This window comes from Polypterus senegalus, chromosome 3, assembly GCF_016835505.1.
Source record: "Polypterus senegalus isolate Bchr_013 chromosome 3, ASM1683550v1, whole genome shotgun sequence".
Lineage (NCBI taxonomy): Eukaryota > Metazoa > Chordata > Cladistia > Polypteriformes > Polypteridae > Polypterus > Polypterus senegalus.
In genome coordinates, this window is record NC_053156.1 from 259084222 (window position 1) to 259104386 (window position 20165).

Below are 20165 nucleotides of genomic sequence, written 5' to 3' on the forward strand. Positions count from 1 at the left end.
CTGCCTATTCCAGGTCAGTCTCTGAAAGGCCATACCTCACACTTGGGCTTGATGTCTGTCTAGTCTTGGATGTAGCTTTAAGTTTCCTTTCCGGTTCTTTCTGACCCCCTTTCTTGTTACTCATGTTTATATATTGTAGTGGAGACCCCTCCGGTCAGGTAAATACAGGATACCTTAAAATAATAAGAAATAAATGAAAAAAATAAAGCCGCTGCTAACGGAGCTCCACTTCAGACGTCCATCTCCCGTAACAAACGAGACCAACACCAAAACCAAAACCTTTATTAAAAGAAGTTCCTGCCTGAAACCAAAAGATCGGCTTAACACATTCCTACATTTGGAAGTTTACCTGAATGGTGTACTGGCTGTATCAAAGGACTGGAGAAAAAAGAAGGTTCCACTCAGCAAATAGCCTCAATAATCCTGCCAACTACATCATTTATAGATGTAAGGGGGCATTCTCGAACCATCCACAAGCCCAAATAATGACTAAGAATGCCAAAACTATGACATAACAGGCGTTATTAATATAAAAGATAGAAAGCAGAACAGGGAGAACACAAAATACAACAAAAGGGTATGCTTCACAGGCCTAACTACACAAAATAGAGTTGTAGCTGGGGTGGCTGGTCCAATAGAACATTATGGTGCATAAACACTACCTACTCAGAAAATACATCGGCTATGCTCTGACATCTCTTCTCTCCACTGAGCTATTCTTAGTTCCCACTTTCAAGTTCAGTGGCATGATACAAATGACCTTTTAGCTCCTGTCCACAAACTACTTCCCTGCATGCTACTGAATTGCTTTCAGGGTGTTGGATACGGGATAGAAATCCTTCTGTTTGTTGAACGGTCCTCCCAACAATCTAGCTGAGCCCAATCATACAGTACTGTCTTCAGCACTGGAGAGAACTCCTAATATTTCATTGAGTTTCAAGTGTCTTTTACAATATTTGCCTCTAAGCACATATTTAATTTTTTGAAATAACTACAAATTTACACATAACTTTGGTTCATATTTATATACTTATATAAAAGTATTAAGTGTGGTAATTTAATTTAATTCCCAGAACAGCTGTATAATGTCGCCCATGCTACAAAGTGCTACTGAAATGTTGGCATTGTTGAAAGTGGAATATGGTGAGGATACGAAAAAATCATGTAGAAGTAGAGGTTCAAGGATTGACAAGAAGATGTGAACGACAAAGTCATAAGTTGATTATCCATCATGACAATGCCCCAAGCAATTAAAGCTTAGCGTTCGCGAGTTCCTGGCTAAAAAGTCCATTACCAAATTGCATTATTCCCCCTATTCACTTGATTTAGCTCCCTTGTGATTTCTGGCTCTTCCCAAAAATAAAAACATCCTATCCATGAAAGGACAAAAATATTTAGACATTTCTGACATCCAGCATAATGTGACGAAGGAACTCAAGGGGTATTCCAGAAACAGAGTTCCAGATGGTAGGAGACTCGGGATAAGCAAAAATAAATTCTAGGTATATGGCAGCCTGGTTTCAACACATACATTGCCCCAGAAGTGATGCCAGGCTAGGGTATTAATCTGTCCACCTTCTTTTTAGGCCTGTTGAACTTTGAGGTAAATATTAAACAGGTGTGAGAAAGAGAGACCACTGTATAAGAAGAGTGTTTGATGGAAGGGAGGTAAAGAGACTGCGTTGCTATACATTGCTACTGTGGGAATGTGGACCAGTCACCCCATGCAGCTGGGCACCACTGTACATTTGGGTATTTCATATGGGCGACCAGTCTTATAACCAACCAGTGTTATAAAACGCACCTCCTTTACCCTTATTTTATTTACAGTATACCTTGTGATAGTCCCCTATTGTTAGAAGGCAGAATATGATTTTTCAGATTTTATCCTGCGGTCATTTGTTAGTATAATTTCTATGAAACAGGTGATGAATGGTCTCCAAAAAATTTCAAAATATATAAACATGTTAATCTCCACAAACATTAATCAAAGTAATTTTTTTGTCTTTTTTTTGCAGTTTTGTGTTACAAGCAGTCTGAGGAAGTCCTTACAACAGTGAGCTCATCAAAAGTATAGCAGCTTTCAATGCAGCATGACTGTTACTGTGTGTCATAAGTGACCTGTTTTAATAAGGGATTTAAAACGTGACTTCGTTTTGTCAGCTTCAGCAGTGGGTATTCTAAAAGGGTGTGCCGTGTACCAAGTGAACAATTCAACACCAATGCTGTGACAATATAAATCCATTAAATATGCCTTTTATAGCTGCAATTGGCATAAAACCGTCCAGCAGAACATGTTCTGGTACATTAACTCTTCTTCAGATTGTCTGTATCTTGCTGCCATTAGCACCTGAATTAGGACTAAAAAAAGAAAAAGTGGGAATGAAAAATCTGTTTGCAGTTGCTGTTTAGAATTGCTGTGCCTATAACTTACATCAACATTTGCCAATTAAATTACATTATTTCTGCTTATGTTCTGAATTTAAACAATATATTGCAGCTTAATTCGATTTTCTTTCAATTTATAGATTTTTCATGAAACATTACAGAGGCAGCACTCTTCTTTCTGCAAGGATCTCCTGTAGCCAAACAGTTTTTTTATAAGTTAATGAAACATTATTTGCTAATCATGAAAACTCAAATGGATTTATGTCAAAAGTGTGCTATTTAAGCTTTAAAAAAATGTTATGCTTGCTAGGACAGCGGATCGTTCAGCTATTAAATTAGGCATACAAGTAATGTTGGCAAATCGCCTTCCTATGAGAGCAAAGTTCTCTTAAGGTGAAAATGAGTTTATGCATTTTGCTTTTATAACCAATTCTGGCAGGAAAAAAAGTCCAAATTGGTTAAATTAGCTGATAGTTAAAGTGTCCCAGTATCTGGTCCTGCATTTTTTTAAAAAGTGGTTAGACTCTCCAATTTAACTTAATTTGTTGACAAATTGTTTAAGATTCTCACGACCCTTGGTGTAATAATTCTGTTTCTCTATTTTGATGAATTCTGCTGGGTCAGCTTTACTGGTTCCTTTGAGAATTCTGAAGGCCTGAATTGGGTTTTCTCAGAACTAAAGAGGTTCAATTCCCTTAACCTTTCAGAGCAGGGTCTGCCCTTAGATGCACTTGGATTCTCTTCTCTGAACTGTGTCTGATTTATTGTGTTGATCAGAAGTGCATACATTAGACCAGATGAAAGTAGTACATATAGAAAGCAACTGTCAAATTAATGATTGATGACTTTAAGCCCCACCCCAAATATGATTGATGACTTTAAGCCCCGCCCCAAATATAGAAATATGATTTATGAAAATATGATTTAAGCAAATATGAAAATATAAAAATATAATTTATGAAAATATTAACTATACCCCGCCCCTGGGAGGTTGGACCACCGTTATAATTGATCATCTATAAACCCCACCTTGGGTCTTTCGTAAACCGGACACTTATCACTCCCCATTAACAATACTCACGCCCCCGAGGTACGCCTTTATCTCTCTATCCGCCTATAGGGTTAGGGAGAGGCGTATCGCTCCACCCCTTCCCAACCCCGACTGTGGGAGGAGACGAAAGAGTTCTTGTATAAAATTCTAGTCAATTAGTGAAAATGCCACGACACACAAAAGCAAACAGAATGGACGGTCTTGTGAACGCTCCTAAGAAACTGAAAGCAAACAGGGCGTCCAGTAAACGCTACGGAGTTACGGAACCACGCTTCAGCTCTGTCTGGTACGATTCTAACTGTGCTTTGTGCCGCGTAGAGGTAAAAAGAAATACTGAGGGACAGCTCACGATCACCGTTTCCAAGAAGGAGCCTATCCTTCCCGAATATAACGAGGCCGGTCACGAAGAGGAGGAGGAAGATAAAGAAAATGTGATAAAGGAGCGAGTTAGTGAAATAAATCTATACTAATAAAAGGCAAAGCTCTCACTCACTCACTCACTGACTCACTCACTCACTCACTCACTGACTCATCACTAATTCTCCAACTTCCCGTGTGGGTGGAAGGCTGAAATTTGGCAGGTTCATTCCTTACAGCTTCCTTACAAAAGCTGGGCAGGTTTTATATCGAAATTCTACGCGTAATGGTCATAACTGGAAGCAGTTTTTCTCCATTTACTGTAATGGAGATGAGCTTCAACGCCGTGGGGGAGTTTCGTGTGACACGTAATCACACAGTACATAGAAAACCAGGAAGACCTCAAAAAAGCGCTGAAGAAAACATGCATTATATAATTGAGAAGGCAACGAAACAATAAGAAGCGAGCGAGTGACATATACAACCATATTCATGAGTTCTGCTACTTCGGAAACAAAGCACGATGTAAACCTACACTTTAAATTAAGTTCATAGACAGGTTACGCTGGCTTGTAATTTAGTGCCTGCCCATATAAGGGTCCGTCCAGCGGCAATCCAATAGCAAACTGCCACGGTAAATATTCACGGGCTAAGGACTGTGCTTATGGAGAGGAAGATGAGATGGTCAGGGTGGTGTTTGACACAAACTCAGCGAAACTGCGAGAGAAAGTTTTAAGTGCCAGGACTAAGGTAACATTAAATACAGCCACGGACATAGCGAGATGGCACCAGCACAGCTGGGAACCTTCGATGCATGTACACCGAGCGGCTCACGGAACTGACGAGTGCACAGATAAAAGGCAACAGTTCTAAAGAGCGCTGAACAAAAACCGAATTACACAATTGAAAAGGCAGCAAAAAATTTGAAGCATCTGATAAGCATATTCATAAATCCAACTACTGCGGAAACAAAGCACACGGTGGAAAAAGTCAATGTCCCGCTAAATGAAGACAGTGTAAAAAACCCGTGCATGCAGTGTGTCAGGTCTCAGATAAAGAAAAGACGAGCTGTTTATTGATGCAGTAAGAAACGAATCGATGAAAGAAACCTGTCATTTTACAACGATTGACAAACACGGAATGTAACTTGAACACAACACATCCTACAAATACGAACCTGATTGAAAGAAATAATGATAATCAAATCCTTGATGACAGCAACACTCAGTAACACTCACAAAACAAATACTGTATATTGACAGTCATGTTACGCTATTTTTAAAATGTTCCCTTTTCTTTTCTAGCTTTTTAACACACTACTCTATGCGATACGCTGGTATATATATATGTATATATATATCCCGATCTACATATTCAATAATGGATACTTTATTCGCCATCAATGATTGTTTTGGTAAAGCCATACTCAGTGTATTCATTAGATGAATGGTAAAAAAGTAAGAGCGAGGGAGGATGAGGCTGTAGTAGTGGCCAACTCTATCTGAATTGCGCGATCACATTTCAAAAATATATCTTTTCAAGTTCTATTTAGTCCATATTTGTCAAACTCAAGGGCCAAGGGCCACATCCGACCTGGCGTGTAATTATATCCGCCCCGAGATCATTTTATATACTGTAATATTGTTATTAATGGCCCGGTATATGAAGCGCTGGTACCACAATAAACTACAGATCCCATAATGCAGCGCTTCAGCTGTGAAGTGATTTCAAGTGAAGCTACTTTATGGGAGACACAAAGCACCAGTGCAACTTGCCCTACTTTCCCTGTTGCCAAGTAATCTTGAACCAAGTCGTCACTACGGTGTTCCCAAATACGCACTTTGCTGATAAACTGAGCGCACTGAGTTTGCACGCCGCTTTGGTGACTTTGAAGAACAAAAAAAGTCCGTCTACATGCGGCTCGAACCTTGTGCATGTTTGGTAGCACATATCTGTGTGAGAAGCTCTTCTCAGTGATAAAGACTAACAAAACAGCACACAGGAGTCGCCTCACTGATGAGCACCTGCAATCCATCCTGAGAATCTCCACAACACAGAACCTCACACCAAACATAAACGAATTTGTTGCCAAAAAAAGATGCCAGGCGTCCAGCTCTAAAATGACATATGAGCAAAGACAACTGAATGATTTGATTTGTTATTGCTGAAAGGAACACATTTTATTTATATTTCCAGGTTTTGTTATGCAGCATGTTCATATTTGAATTTGTATAATTTTGACAGGATATATTTTTATGGAGAGCAAAATCTTTTGGGATATTTAAAATCTAAGTTTATTTTTATATAAAATTACATAAGAGTAAAGAAATTTGAATGTTTTTTCTTTTAATGTTTACTTTATTTCTAACTTGTATAATTTAGACAGGATATATTTTTATGGAGAGCAAAATATTATAAGTTATTTAAGGTTTGAGTTGATTTATTCAGGAATAATATTCCTGTCTGTTTTACCATTCCTACCAAAGATATTTCTGTCGACTAAATAAAAATTCCTTCTATTTAAAATTTAAATAGAACTTGAACAAATACGATAGTTCATAATATCCATGCAGACTTGCACGTAAGAGCGGGAGTTATCCGTTTTAACAAGCAGCGTATTGCACTGATAATGAAATAGCTGTGAGTGTATATATGTAGATATGTATGTATATGTATATATGTTTATATATGTGTGTATGTATGTATATGTATGTGTATATATGTAGATATATATATGTATGTATATATGTGTATATGTATAGATATGTATTTATATATGTTTATGTGTGTGTGTGTAAATATATATATATATATGACAACAACACTCATCACTCACAACAGTGACAAAACAATTACATTGACAATCATGTTACGTTATTTTCAAAATGTTTCCTTTTCTTTTCATTGCTTCTTTAACACACTACTTCTCCGCTGCGAAGCGCGGGTATTTTGCTAGTTTTTCTATAAAAGACTGGAGTTTTTTTAAAGCTCTTATGCCAAATATTGATGAAGCCATTTATCAAGGAAAACTGTCCAACCAGATGAAAAGAATTAAAAGAAAATTGGAGGAGGAGTTTAGCATGTTGAATAATTCATGCTCGGAGGAGGAGGAAGAAAACTGGGAGTCAGCCGCCCCCTAAGTGAGCGGAGATAAATACAGAGGTCTTTTCCATAGTCTACATTAACTTAAAACCCTATCGAGATGTCTTCAACTAACTACCCTTCCGAAGCTGGTGCTAGCTGGGCCAGTCGTCTCCCTGTTCTCTCGGCCTCTGAGGTGGCAGAAATCCTCGACATTGTTATGAGCTCCGAAAAACCAAGCTCCGGGGGTATGGAACATACGTCCGCTGCTGACTACCTGTTTTGGCCAGCTAACCTTCAAACCAACACCGCCTACTCTACTCCCGATGATATGATCGACCCTAACCTACAGCCCGGCTACTCTGCAGCAGACCAGATGCTGACAGACGATGTGTTTTGGGCCGGTAACAACCAGCACCCCACCGGCTACGTTCCTGATCAGGCCTGTTGGTCTATGGAACAGACAGCGGCAGTCAACGGCCTGTTTTGGCCCGACGACATCGTACCTAACTCCGGGTACTCTGCTCCTAACAACTCTCCTTCAGACCCACCATCTTGGCCGGATCTTCTGATGTCCTCAAATGACCAGATCTATTGGCCCGAACCTCAGTTACCCGCCCCTGATGATATGTATTGGCTGGATAGTCTCCTGGAGAACCATACAGTACCTGACTTTTTTGTCCCTGCTGAGGATGCTCTGGGGAGCCTAACGGGCGCTGAGGAGATGCAGACCATGCATCAAGAAGAGACTGTGGACGACTTGGTAGAGGCTCTGGCCGCTTGGAAGACATCGTCCCAGGATTCTGATTATGAGGGCATGGACATTGAACAAACTGACGGGCCCCTGGGTGAAACACTTCGAAAGACTCTGAAACTGATCAAGAGTCTGATTATGGCTCTACTGGACATAATAGTCGATCGGGACATCGGGACCTAAAAAGCACCTGTCAAGGTTGTTTCATAGACCACCCCAGCCAGACGCAGCATACGTGTCTGTTTGAGCCTGACTCTGTTTATCGGGTTGGCCGCTTTCAAGAGGTTCTGACTGTTTTCCGCAAACCATGGCTCAGGAGTCTGGTCATAAAGACTCTGGGATCTTTCCGCCTTTTCACAAGGTTCATTCATTTGTTCAAAATGCTGTAGATGAACTGGAAAATTAACATTCTATTAGCAAGGCTATTGTACAAGCCTTTCACAACATGAACGATCCCTCTTACTCAAAAATCCATGAAATAGCCGATGCTTTCTTTAAAAGGCATTTTTCTGTACCTGACATGACCGATGCACCTTTGGGGTTTTACGGGGAGTACGACATAGAAAAATCAGACGAAGTCTCTGAACTCAATGTGCCGGTGCTATGAAATGTTTTAATAATGTTTTTAATACTGTTGTTTTGAAATTTTAATAATGTTTTGAAAATTACCAATAAAGCCTCATTTGATTTTTAAACCATTGACATTTTTCTTTCACCGTCGGCGATGAAGGGTTACTTGAAAAGTTTATTATAACCCGGCAAATCCTGGTAGCTTTGGGGGAAAAGACTCTTTGAAAAGAGCTCTTGAGGTTTCGGGTCAGAAAAGTAATGACCAACAGGTGTCGGATTGGTTATCCGGTCAATATGCTTATACAATTCACAAACCCGCTAGAAGGCATTTTAGGAGAAATAAGGCTTACAGTATGTATCCAATATAGACTCGCAATGGCAGATGGATTTAGCGGACATGAGAAATGTGTCCGAGCATAATCTGGGTTATAAATATTTGTTAACATGTATCGACGTACTTTCTAAGTACGCGTGGGTACAACCCCTGAAGAACAAAACGGGTAAGGAAGTGACAAGAGCCTTCCAAGACATTCTGAGTGCCGGGCGTACTCCAAAGATGCTCCAGACCGATAAGGGGAAAGAGTTTTTCAACCGAGATTTTCAAAAGCTGTTAAAGAAGATCGGAATAAAACATTTCACCACAGGAAACTAATTAAAGGCCTCCGTGGTGGAGAGATTTAACCGGACACTAAAATCTAAAATGTGGAAATATTTCAGCGCTTATAACACGAGAACCTACATCGATAAATTGCCGGATCTAGTATATGGTGAAGAGATTGTAGGATCCTTTTATGACCCTGAATTACAGAAAATTAAATCAGATCCACAGACGTTTACAGGATCGAAAAAATACTGGCTAGGAAAATTAAGAATAAAAAATGACTCATTTTAGTCAAATGGCTCGGCTGGCCAGAAGAATTTAACAGCTGGATACCGGAGAGCCAGGCCCTAGATCAGGGGTCCTCAATCCCAGTCCTGGAGAGCCACAGTGGCTGCAGGTTTTTGTTCTGACCTGGTTGCTTAATAATAAAGCAATTCTTGCCAATAAAGCACTAACAAGCTATGAAATTAAATTAACTCTGCTATGTCAGGTCATTCTCATATCCTAGATTTTCTTTCCCTTTCTATTATGCAAATGATTAGAAGGCTAAAATGGATGAGTAATTCTCAGTCCTTCACTTTTCTCTTAATTTTTCTTCCAAGTATTTAATTAAACCCAATAGTGCAGATAAATACACACAGGTGTAAATGTAAATAAGCTAAATGGAGAAATGCTGCTCTCTCTTGTCATTTGCATGTTATTGATAATAAGGAGCAATTAAAATAGCTGTTTAAGACAAAATTAAGCAATAAGGGCTCAAAATCACTAAAGTGAAGCAGAAGTGTTACTTTAGCAATAAGTGCTTTTTATTAAGCAACTGGGTTTGAGCAAAAACCCTGCAGCCACTGCGGCTCTCCAGGACCGTGATTGAGGACCCCTGCCCTAGATCTATACTAATAAAAGGCAAAGCCCTCACTGACTCACTCACTCACTGACTCACTCACTGACTCACTCATCACTAATTCTCCAACTTCCCGTGTAGGTAGAAGGCTGACATTTGGCAGGCTTATTCCTTACAGCTTACTTACAAAAGTTAAGCAGGTTTCATTTCGAAATTCTACACGTAACGGTCATAACGGTCGACAACGTCCGCCATGTTGAACTTTCTTATTTATGGCCCCATCTTCACGAAATTTGGTAGGTGGCTTCCCTGCGCTAACCAAAACCAATGTAACGTATTTATTTCGGTGGTATGACGCCACTGTCGGCCGCCATATTGAACTTTCCAACGTCACTAATTCTCCAACTTCCCGTAGGTAGAAGACTGAAATTTGGCAGGCTCATTCCTTACAGCTTACTTACAAAAGTTAAGCAGGTTTCATTTCGAAATTCTACGCATAACGGTCAACAACGTCCGCCATGTTGAACTTTCTTATTCATGGCCCCATCTTCACGAAATTTGGTAGGCGGCTTCTCTGCGCTAACCGAAACTAATGTACGTACTTATTTTGGTGGTATGACGCCACTGTCAGCCTCCATATTGAACTTTCCAACATCACTAATTCTCCAACTTCCCGCATAGGTAGAAGGCTGAAATTTGGTACTTATTTCGGTGGTATGATGCCACTGTCGGCCGCCATATTAAACTTTTCAATGGTCTTTGTTACTTATGGGCCCATCTTCAAGACATTTGGTACGCGGGTTCACAACGCTAACTGAATCCTACTTACGTACATATATACGTCCATAGCTTGCAGCTCGGTCACCGTGTGAGGCAGTGTTGGGTCCCCCATCCCAACGCCTCCTACATTGTTGGCTGCCTACCTATATAAGGCCGTCCGTCGCTCCAGTCTCTACATTCTCTTCCTTGCTTCGCCACGGGATTCATGTCTCCCTGCTGATAACTACAGCATTTTTATTTAATCCACGGCTTCTACGCTGTTTTATTGTTAATTTATTACGATTATAGTTATTGTTTAGGTATTTTAGACTTACTTTACATTGTTCAGGTACCCATTTCCTTTATCATTCCAACCGTACACCCATTAACATGTCTATCGAGGTGATCACCATCGATCAAAGAACTGTTACTTACCGAGTGGTTTCCATGCCCAGAGATGGCACCTGCCTTTTCCATTTTCTTTGTTACATATTACACGGCCATATCAGGCTCATTCTTGATATCCAGAGGAACATTGGGTCTTATGTATTGAATGACTGGGACAGGTTCAAGGTGTGGACTGATGACGGTTCAGGAGATAATTATACTACACAGGAGCACTAAAAGAGTGAAATGCTTAAGCCCTTCACCTATGCATCTGCATGTGAGTTGATGGCTGCCGCTGAATTGTTTGGTTGTTGCTTCAAGTGTACCGAAATGGCCAAATATTTTACACCTTTCGACAACCGCCAATGCCTCTTAAACATCTTAGATTGACAGGTGATGATTTCAGTAGTGGACACTTTGATGTTTATGAATGTTTAAACTCTCAAAAGCTGGATGTGAAGTTATCGATGAAACTGGTTGTATACTTATAGCGCTTGACAGATGCCGAATGTCACTTCAACACAATTCCTACAAATACTTTCATAATTGAAGCAAACCATGAAACTCAAACCTATTATGACAGCAGCAATACAAGCTGTGAGATTTGAAACAAGATTACTGTTCACATGGCCAACTGTACGTTCAATGCTCAAGAGTAAGCTCAGCGCACAGCTTGGTCATATTACAACCGGAGGGCCGAACTCACAATGTGGTATACAAAGAGATCCTTAACAAATAATTATTGGTATATTTTCCCTCAGTTTAAAAAGGTTTAATTTTCTTCTTAATAAAAATTTTAAGGCAGTACTTCGCCGCTGTGAAGCGTGGGTATTTTGCTAGTGTTCAATAAAATCCACAGTGCTCCTAATCAACTCTTCATTCTCTAGCGGTATACGATGGAGTGCAAAGTTTTTTTGTGACTCTACCGAGCAACACTTCCTCAGACATTTTCCCTAACAACACAATTTCCAATTTCATGACGAAGCTTGCTAAACCCATAGAATTAGAAGGTTCTTGGGAAGTCGGTCTAGCCGAAATTCAGTACCCACATACGTGGAATACCACAGACAAAACGGATAACGAATTCTACGTTTCAGCTCCGGGGGTAAAAAAACCATTACTACATTCCATGCGGATATTACGAAGGTATTCATGACCTACTGTCTTTTATGAATTCGACAACCTTAAGCCTGCCCACTTTGACAGATGTTGCAGCTGGATTTGTCCCTTCTGAGAACCCTGCGAAATTCAGTTATAATGCTGTGGAAAGAAGAGTCTACGTGGTACCGGGTGAAAAGGATGAAACTATACACTTAAAAGGACAGCTGGGTCAAATATTAGGAGCGCATCCTGATCAGACTCGGGGGTTTAACTTATAAGGCTCCTTTCCCCGCCGACATCAGGGCCGGCTTTTACACTTTGTACATGTACGTGGATATGGTATCTCATCAGAGAGTCGGAGACAGCTACGTACCCTTTTGAGGTGTGTTCATATAGAGGATCAGGCGAATAAAATTACAACCATCACATATAACAAACCGCATTATGCCCCAGCCAGCAAGAATCATTTTGACACAGTGACTATTGAAATAAAGACGGACCAGAACAAAAAGTGCCATTTCAGTTTGGTAAGGTGATAGTGAAGTTGCATTTCAGACCCGTCAGACATTGTATGCATGACTGAAACAATGAGGTCTTACCAGGATCTGACACCTTACATCCAATATTATCAGACCCAAGCGGGTAATGGCTTACCGGGATTCTCTGGATCTCCTGTAATGTATGGTGGGGGGACTGGAGGTATATTTTGAGGATTGTTTAGAAGAACTTTACCTCTCCTGAAAAAAGGCTTTGACATCGCAAAACCACATATCAAATCCGCAGCTAAAAATATTGTAAAAGATGTGATCACAGGGGCTATATCCAGTGCTGCAGGTGGAGTCCTAGAAAAGCAGGAGGGAGCGGGCTTGATGGTCATGAGAAAGACAAAACGCAAGAGACCACCTGGGTCGCATCAGGCCCCGCCAGCTAAAAAGGCAAAGCACACTATTTTTACAGCATTATCTAAACGTCGTCAGAAGAGGAACAAGACTAAAGCAAGCAAAAAGAAGAGAGACATTTTTTAAGAGAAGATGACTTTCGTACACAGAATGTCCGAAGAGTGTGTCAAATCTGAACTGGATCTGTTTACGATGCCTTTCACTCAAATGAGTGCAGATAAAAGTATATACGTTGAAGTCCCACCACTCTCAGCCCTCTCTGAAGTAGCTCCGCTAGAATTTCTCATAGCTGGAAATGGGGAAGATTACCTGGACTTGAATAACACTCTTCTTCACCTAAGGGGAAAGATAGTGAATGCTGACGGGACTAACATACCTGCTGGGGCAAAGGTCAGATTTGTCAACTACCCTATAGCCAGTTTGGTTTCCGAAGTTGATGTCACCCTGGAGGACCGTCTAATATCGCAGAGTTCAAATTGTTATCCTTACGAGCGGTCTTAGAAGGCCTGCTAAATTACAGCCAAGAGACTCTTCATTCTCAGTTTGCTACAGGACTTTTTTTACAAAGATACACTTAACAAATTGGAAGAGACAGACCCCGACGGAGAAAATATTGGTTTTAATAACAGAAGTGCCTATACAGCCGGCAACAGGACTGTTGAACTTCTGGGGCACATACATACAGATCTCTTTTTCCAGGAAAAACTACTATTGAACGGCCTAGATGTGAAGATTAAAATGGTTCGGAACAAAGATGAATTCTGCTTAATGTCCGATGCGAACGTTACAGAGTAATCATAACATCAGCCTCCCTGTTTGTAAAAAGTAAAAGTTTCACCGCCGTGAAATTAGGACACGCTCATGCCCTTATATCAGCCAATGCTAAATACCCTGTGGAAAGGGTGAATATGAAAGTATTCAGTATGCCCGCGGGAATCCGAGTATGCAATCAAGAAAACCTGTTTCTGGGTCAACTACCAAAGTATGTGGTGATTGGCAAGGTGGATAATGAGGCCTTTTCGGGGTCTTATACACGGAACCCGTTCACAACGATGTAGAGTTCCTGGCTCTGTACATGGACGGTGAACAGATTCCTGCCAAACCTTTTCAACCAGACTTTGTAAGCGGCAATAGTGCTAGAGAATATTATAACCTGGTATTGGCCACTGGTAAGCATTTGAAGGATGAAGCTCTGGCTATCAGCCGTTCAGAGTTCTCGCAAGGATATACTCTATTTGCTTTTGATCTAATCCCCAATCAAGAATGTGGCGATCATTTTTCATTAGTTAAATCTGGAAACATGACATTTGAATTACGCTTCCGCGTTCCTCTCCCTTGGACCGCCAATCTAATAGTATATGCGGTCTTTGACAACATCATTGAAATCAACCAGAGACGTAATGTTCTGTATGACTACTAATAAACACCATGAATACAAAACAATTAACAGAACTACTGTCCCAAGACCCCTACACCGAAAGATATTTCCGCGGTGTGCTGGTGTGTGATCAACTACCGGAAAAAAATAACTGCTTGCCGGCCATGTTTGTAGTGAATACTCACCATCAAACCCAACCCAGAGAACACTGGCTGGGGATTTACCTCACAGAAGACGGAAATGGGGAGTTTTTTGATTCCTATGGAAATCCTCCAGACTTTATCTACTTCCCGAAAGACATTTACCATTTCTTAAGCAAAAACTGTAAACAAATCATTTACAATAACCGACAGCTTCAAAGTTGGTTCTCGGACAAATATGGTCAACACTGCCTCTTCTATCTGCATCAGAGAGTAAAAGGTCTCCCGTACACCTCTGTAATAAAAAAGTATTCTGAGGACGTGAACAGTAATGACTCTATGGTCTCTAAATTTGTTTGTTCCTGGCTTCCTTCACCGGGACTCTGTTTTTATCAGTACCCTTGTGTGCAAAGATCAGAGACCTATAAATATTTCAATAGATAGTTAAAGGATGATGACACTCTGTAATGAGATAAAATTGTATTTAATAAACAAATAATTTTACAAATTGATAAGCAATCCATTCCAGTCTTTTTTTTCTCGGTTTCAGTTGGTAGGGGCTAACTTCTGTTTGATGAGCAGGGAGGAGGGCGGCGGGTGGCTTAAAATTTTCAAGGAGTTCTCTCATTTCATCATTAGGTACGACAAAATGGAATGTTCAAACCGGCCATGGTGTTTACAAATTCTTCCACCCCCGCGGTCTCCTATGTTCGGGTATTGTATGAGAAGCGGTCAGATTACGGACCAAATCCACCATGTTGGATCCGACCAAAGGTTTACCTTCTAACAACAGCTCTCCACGATTATTCAAAAACGCGTGATGGGGATTAACGGACAAGAGTAACGGAGTAAGGCCTTGAGAGGCTTTAGGTTTCTGCTTATTCTGGCCGACATGCTGACAGAATATGTAACTTTGACTCAGAACACCTTCTTTTATCTTTTCACGGTGTACACGACTGGCCAGTCGGGCGGAAACAGACATGTTCTTAAATGCAGTTCGTCTGGGGTCTGTGCCTTTAAATCCACTAAGAGATAACCGTACGGTAGTTTTGTAGCATCTTCGAAAGCCTCCAAAAAGAACTTAACACGCCTCGGATACATTTGGCGGGCCAAGGTAGTAATCTGCAATTTGTCCCTGGGGTTTTTAAAAAGAGTAATATAATTGGCGTTAAGATTAATCGTTCAGCTTTTCTTTCTTTGAAAGAATAAATTTTGAACCAAGTAAATGATAGACAGATTCCGATGATTAGTATATTTTGTGAAAGCTTTTTCTATTTCCTGGCTTTCGCTAGCTGATTCCATCAGATCATCTATAATGATGAAATTTATTTTCTCAGGAGGGAGAAGTTCGTCGTTGCATAAAGACTTTGGGAGCCCCTAAAATTAAAATAAATTTTAATTGCTGAAATTTAGCCGACAACTCGTCGTACATTTTCTGCCAGCAACTATAAAACCAAATTATATTTTGAAAAGGTTGAGACACAACGTGGTTCGAATGTTCCAATAATTTTTTCACATAATAGGATTTACCGGAACAAGAAGGTGACGAGATAATTTTAGCAAAGGGGTGTTGAAGGCGGGCGTCAAAATCTCTTTTAGTAGCTATAAGGTCTTGTATTGTAATCTTTTAGGAGAACCCTCTTGTTATAAACCAATCTGAATTTCTTCCTGAGTGGTCTGTTTTCTAAAGTGAAACGTTTTTCATTTCGATGGATCTGCTTACCGTGAACCAGTAAATCTTGAGAAGGGGCTTCATGAGACGTCACAAAATTTTGAACTAGATTGGTTAGTGACTCGAGGTTTATAATTTTACCAGTTCCGTGATTGATGGTGACACCTTTTACCTTCATACATGTTTTGCCTTGTGCCGTTTTATACCCAGGTGTCTTTAGACCGCCTGAAGCAAATTCAGTAATATAATCACCAGGATTTAACTCACTGGTAAGCTCTCCTAAATAGTCACCCAGAGGAGAATTGTACTGACCAGGCTGAGAAGTAAAAATGACCGAGTCGGTGTCGTGGTACAACACGCTTTCTCCCAGACTGTCCATTAAATCGTACAACTGTAACCGGGCATAGGCCATGGTGAAAGCAGCAATGACAACATTAACGCTACCAGGTAGGGTATACTTTTCATCGGTGTACTTCCATTGTATTTGAGCAATCTCATTGCCGATAAATTCAAATACACCTCCTCGTTAGACTCTAGTTCATAGGCGTCGGCGAAATTTAAGGGGTGTCTTATTTCAGTGTGATTAAAAGCAGGTCTGTCGATCTGCTGAAAAACGCCCTGACCGTCATTACTAGAGACAGCAGATGAGGATGAAGGTTTAGATACCACAGAACCACCGGACATGACTGGCGCGATTGAAGAGGTTGAAGGGGGAGCTGCAAATGGCTGTGCAATAGGGACTGAGGAAGCCGTGACTGAAACAGGGGACAAGACTGAAGCAAGGGGAGCAGAAGTGGTAGCTACAGGGACTGAAACAGAGGAGACAGGGCCTGAAGATACAGGGACTGAAACAGAGGAGACAGAGCTTGAAGATACAGGGACTGGAACAGAGGAGACAGTGACTGGAACAGAGGGGGCATAGAGGCCTACTGAATTTAGAGGGAGCAGAAGTGGGAGCTGCAGGGACAGAAACAGAGGAGACAGTGACTGGAGCAGAGATTGCCGAGACAGAAGTGGCCATACTGTGAGAGGGGGCAGCATTTACAGAACCCAACGTGTTTGTTGAACCATGACCCGTTTGAGCATTCACATTTTTGTTCAAAGTTTGCTGAACCCTTTCTAACAAGTTATTTAATGTTTGCATTTCATCGGGGGTGGCTACTGGACGTAGGGCTTCTAAAAGTCTGTCAAGCTCGTCAGAGTCGATGGGAGTGGTAACAGGTGAAGGAACTCTCATGGTCGCTATTATATTATTCATTTGGATCATGTTTTGATTTTGCCAATTAATATATTCCAATTCATTAAAATATCGGGGTGGTGGAGTAGGCATTTTTGGGGGCCGAATAGAATAACGAAGTTCATTCACCATATCATGCAATAACCCAGCATTTTGAGAACTGCTCCCAGCGTCCAAGTCCTCACTTGCACGCCTTTTCCTTCTTTGACCATCACCACTCATATGGCCTGAAATCATTTTTAGTTTTCTAAAATTGCGTACAATAAAATAACCTTTTCATGTATATCTGGAGAAAGGATTAAGAGTTTTGAACAACCAACAGCACTCGTTCGATTTCAGCCTTCAGCTCAGCAGCCTTAGCAGCGGGATCAAATCTTTCAGGTTCACCGATTATTTGGGCGCGAAGTCCGGGTGATGATGCAAACGGCGGTGAGTCCCCGAGTATCTGAGTCAGTAACCCTTGAGAGGCGGGTTCTGAAAAAAACAAGCAATACAAGTTTTCTTTAAAAATAAACATTTGCTGCACACTCGCACAAATAGTTCAACTTACCGGGCTGCGTAAATGAGATGTTCAATAGTAGACTGCCCGAGGGCCTTTGCGCCGATTCTAGATGCTGACTGGAAACTTCGGAAGAATAACCACTCTTTGGGGGCGTCGAGTATTCTGCTAAAAAGTACATATTTAACCCCAACGCTTTATTTTCTTCCCCACACACATGAACCCTCAGTTGAAAGCGATACTTACTGGTTTCTGGGGACTGTTTGTCTGAGGCAGGATTTTTATTCACAAAAAGACAATCTGTGGCAGCTATTAAATCCTCCAATTGCGAACTAGTTAGATTTAAAGAATCAAACAGTTCACCCTCCGATTCTAAAATATAAAAGACTAGATTTGTACGTACTTAAAGTCAATTACATTAAAAAGTAATCAGCCGGAACATTCTTATAAGTTTATGCATTTTCATTAAAAGTAATTAGTATGAGACGTACATTAACATTAAAAAGTAATAAGTTTGTACATACTTAGACATTAAAAGTATTAAAGCGGCGGGGTCTTATAAGCAACATTTCGATGCATAAAAGATTTTTCTGTATAATTAGCATGAAACGTACATTACCATTAAAAGTAATCAGCATGAAATGTATATTACCATTAAAAAGTAATATAATAAAAGTAATAATGACTTTTTGAGCAACCAACCGGTCAGAAATCGGATTTATAAAAGAACATCATTTCATCAGTTTGAAGAGGGACGATCATTAACGGTACATATTTCGATAATCTACACTTACCCTCAACCACAAAAGTATTTTTTGCCATGCCAGCCATTGCGAAAGACAAAAGTGAAAACGCCTACCTTATGGAAAGCTCTTGGAGACACTTGGAATGCTGGAAAAGATTGTGTGGCAGGACAGGGCTAAGAAGAACACTTTATGCAGCACCTAGGGTTCCGTACCGCCTTGGAAGGGCGAAGTGAAACACGCGGGACGCCTCTGAGGGGTGGTGACCCTTTCTAGCGGCAAAGAAGCCTCATTCAAACGCACACAGCTGTAAGGTTCACATCTAAGGAAATACTTTATGTTTTACCGAGAGATCGTCGTGCTAAGCGCAGACGTCTTTTATATGTGGAGCCATTTCTTAGATCATCACGTGTATTTTAAAGTTAATATACTGTAAATGTGAAACGAGATCAATTTTGACATTTACACGATTAACGCGGCTAAAATAAAGTATTGGAAAAAGCCGTTTCTTAGAATGCCACGTGTATTTTTAAGGGTTAATATACTGTAAATGTGAAGTAAAGTCTATTTTGACATTTACACGATTAACGCGGCTAAAATATCGTCTAAAGAGCCGGGTTTGTACTCGGTATATAGACAGCGAGAACCGTTTTAATAACTTTTCTTGCGAGCTTGTAAAGATCATTGTGAATATAAGAGAGTCGTTAGTGGAAAATATTTCATTTAATAATTTTGTTCGTAGACCATAGGGATGTAAAAAGTCTTGTGATTAAGTTCGCAGAGCCAGTGCTGAAAAGCGTGTTAAGAATTTTAGAAAAAATCAGGAGTGTATATTTTCTTAATTGCTTTGATTCGGGGTGAGAATAAGTATTTTACTTTATGATATAAAAAATAGAACACGTTTAAATTAGATTAAGACTTTTGTTAATTGATAACATGAAAACAGAAAGGCGGCGACTCCCTGTGAGAACATAACTGTTGCAACGTCTGGGTATCTTATCGCTGAGGTATAAAACAGCAGGTACGCATTTTAGATTATTATCATGTAATCAGAAAGGCACTGCATGGTAATTAAATTAAAGAGACAGGCTGTGATCGATCATATTTGGTGCATTCCGATGGGGAAAGTAATTGAAAAACAAGTCTTTTAGCTTAATTGTTTTGAAACAGTGAAATTTACAAAGAGGCGCGCAGGCATTATGAGTGGCTATGTATTTTCTTCCTTTTGATTCTAGTGCAACTTATAATGTTTTTAGAAAATTGTATATTTGTATTCTTACTATTAGTTTATAACTTAGAGCAGGGTGGGGGGGTGAAAATAGTTTTAGTTATAGCTGTGCAGGAAAGATAGGTGCTTATAAAATAAAGACGCGTGTCGTGATCTTATAATTTAGCGCGGGGGGTATTGAAAATCGTTTTAGTTATGGCTATGCCGGAAAGATAAGTGCTTATAAAATAAAGACACGTGTCATGAACTTAGAGCAGGGAGTCAATATCTTATATCGTTTTTAGAAAATTGTATATTTATTTACTTACTATTAGTTTATAACTTAGAGCGGGGGAGTGAATTTCGTTTTATTTATGGCTGTGCAGGAAAGATAAGTGCTTATAAAATAAAGACGCGTGTCGTGAACTTATAACTTAGAGCAGGGAGTCAATATCTTATATCGTTTTTAGAAAATTGTATATTTATTTTCTTACTATTAG

General features: G+C 40.2%; 1 long non-coding RNA gene across 1 annotated transcript; it reads right to left on the bottom strand.

The window, feature by feature from the left end:
• Positions 1–14852: 14852 nt before the first annotated feature.
• LOC120526895 lies at positions 14853–18698 on the bottom strand. The gene is made up of 4 exons (XR_005633222.1): positions 18575–18698; positions 17962–18087; positions 17767–17883; positions 14853–17690 (listed from the first exon to the last, which is right to left on the bottom strand). It is a non-coding gene; the product is annotated as an uncharacterized LOC120526895 (long non-coding RNA).
• Positions 18699–20165: the final 1467 nt, after the last annotated feature.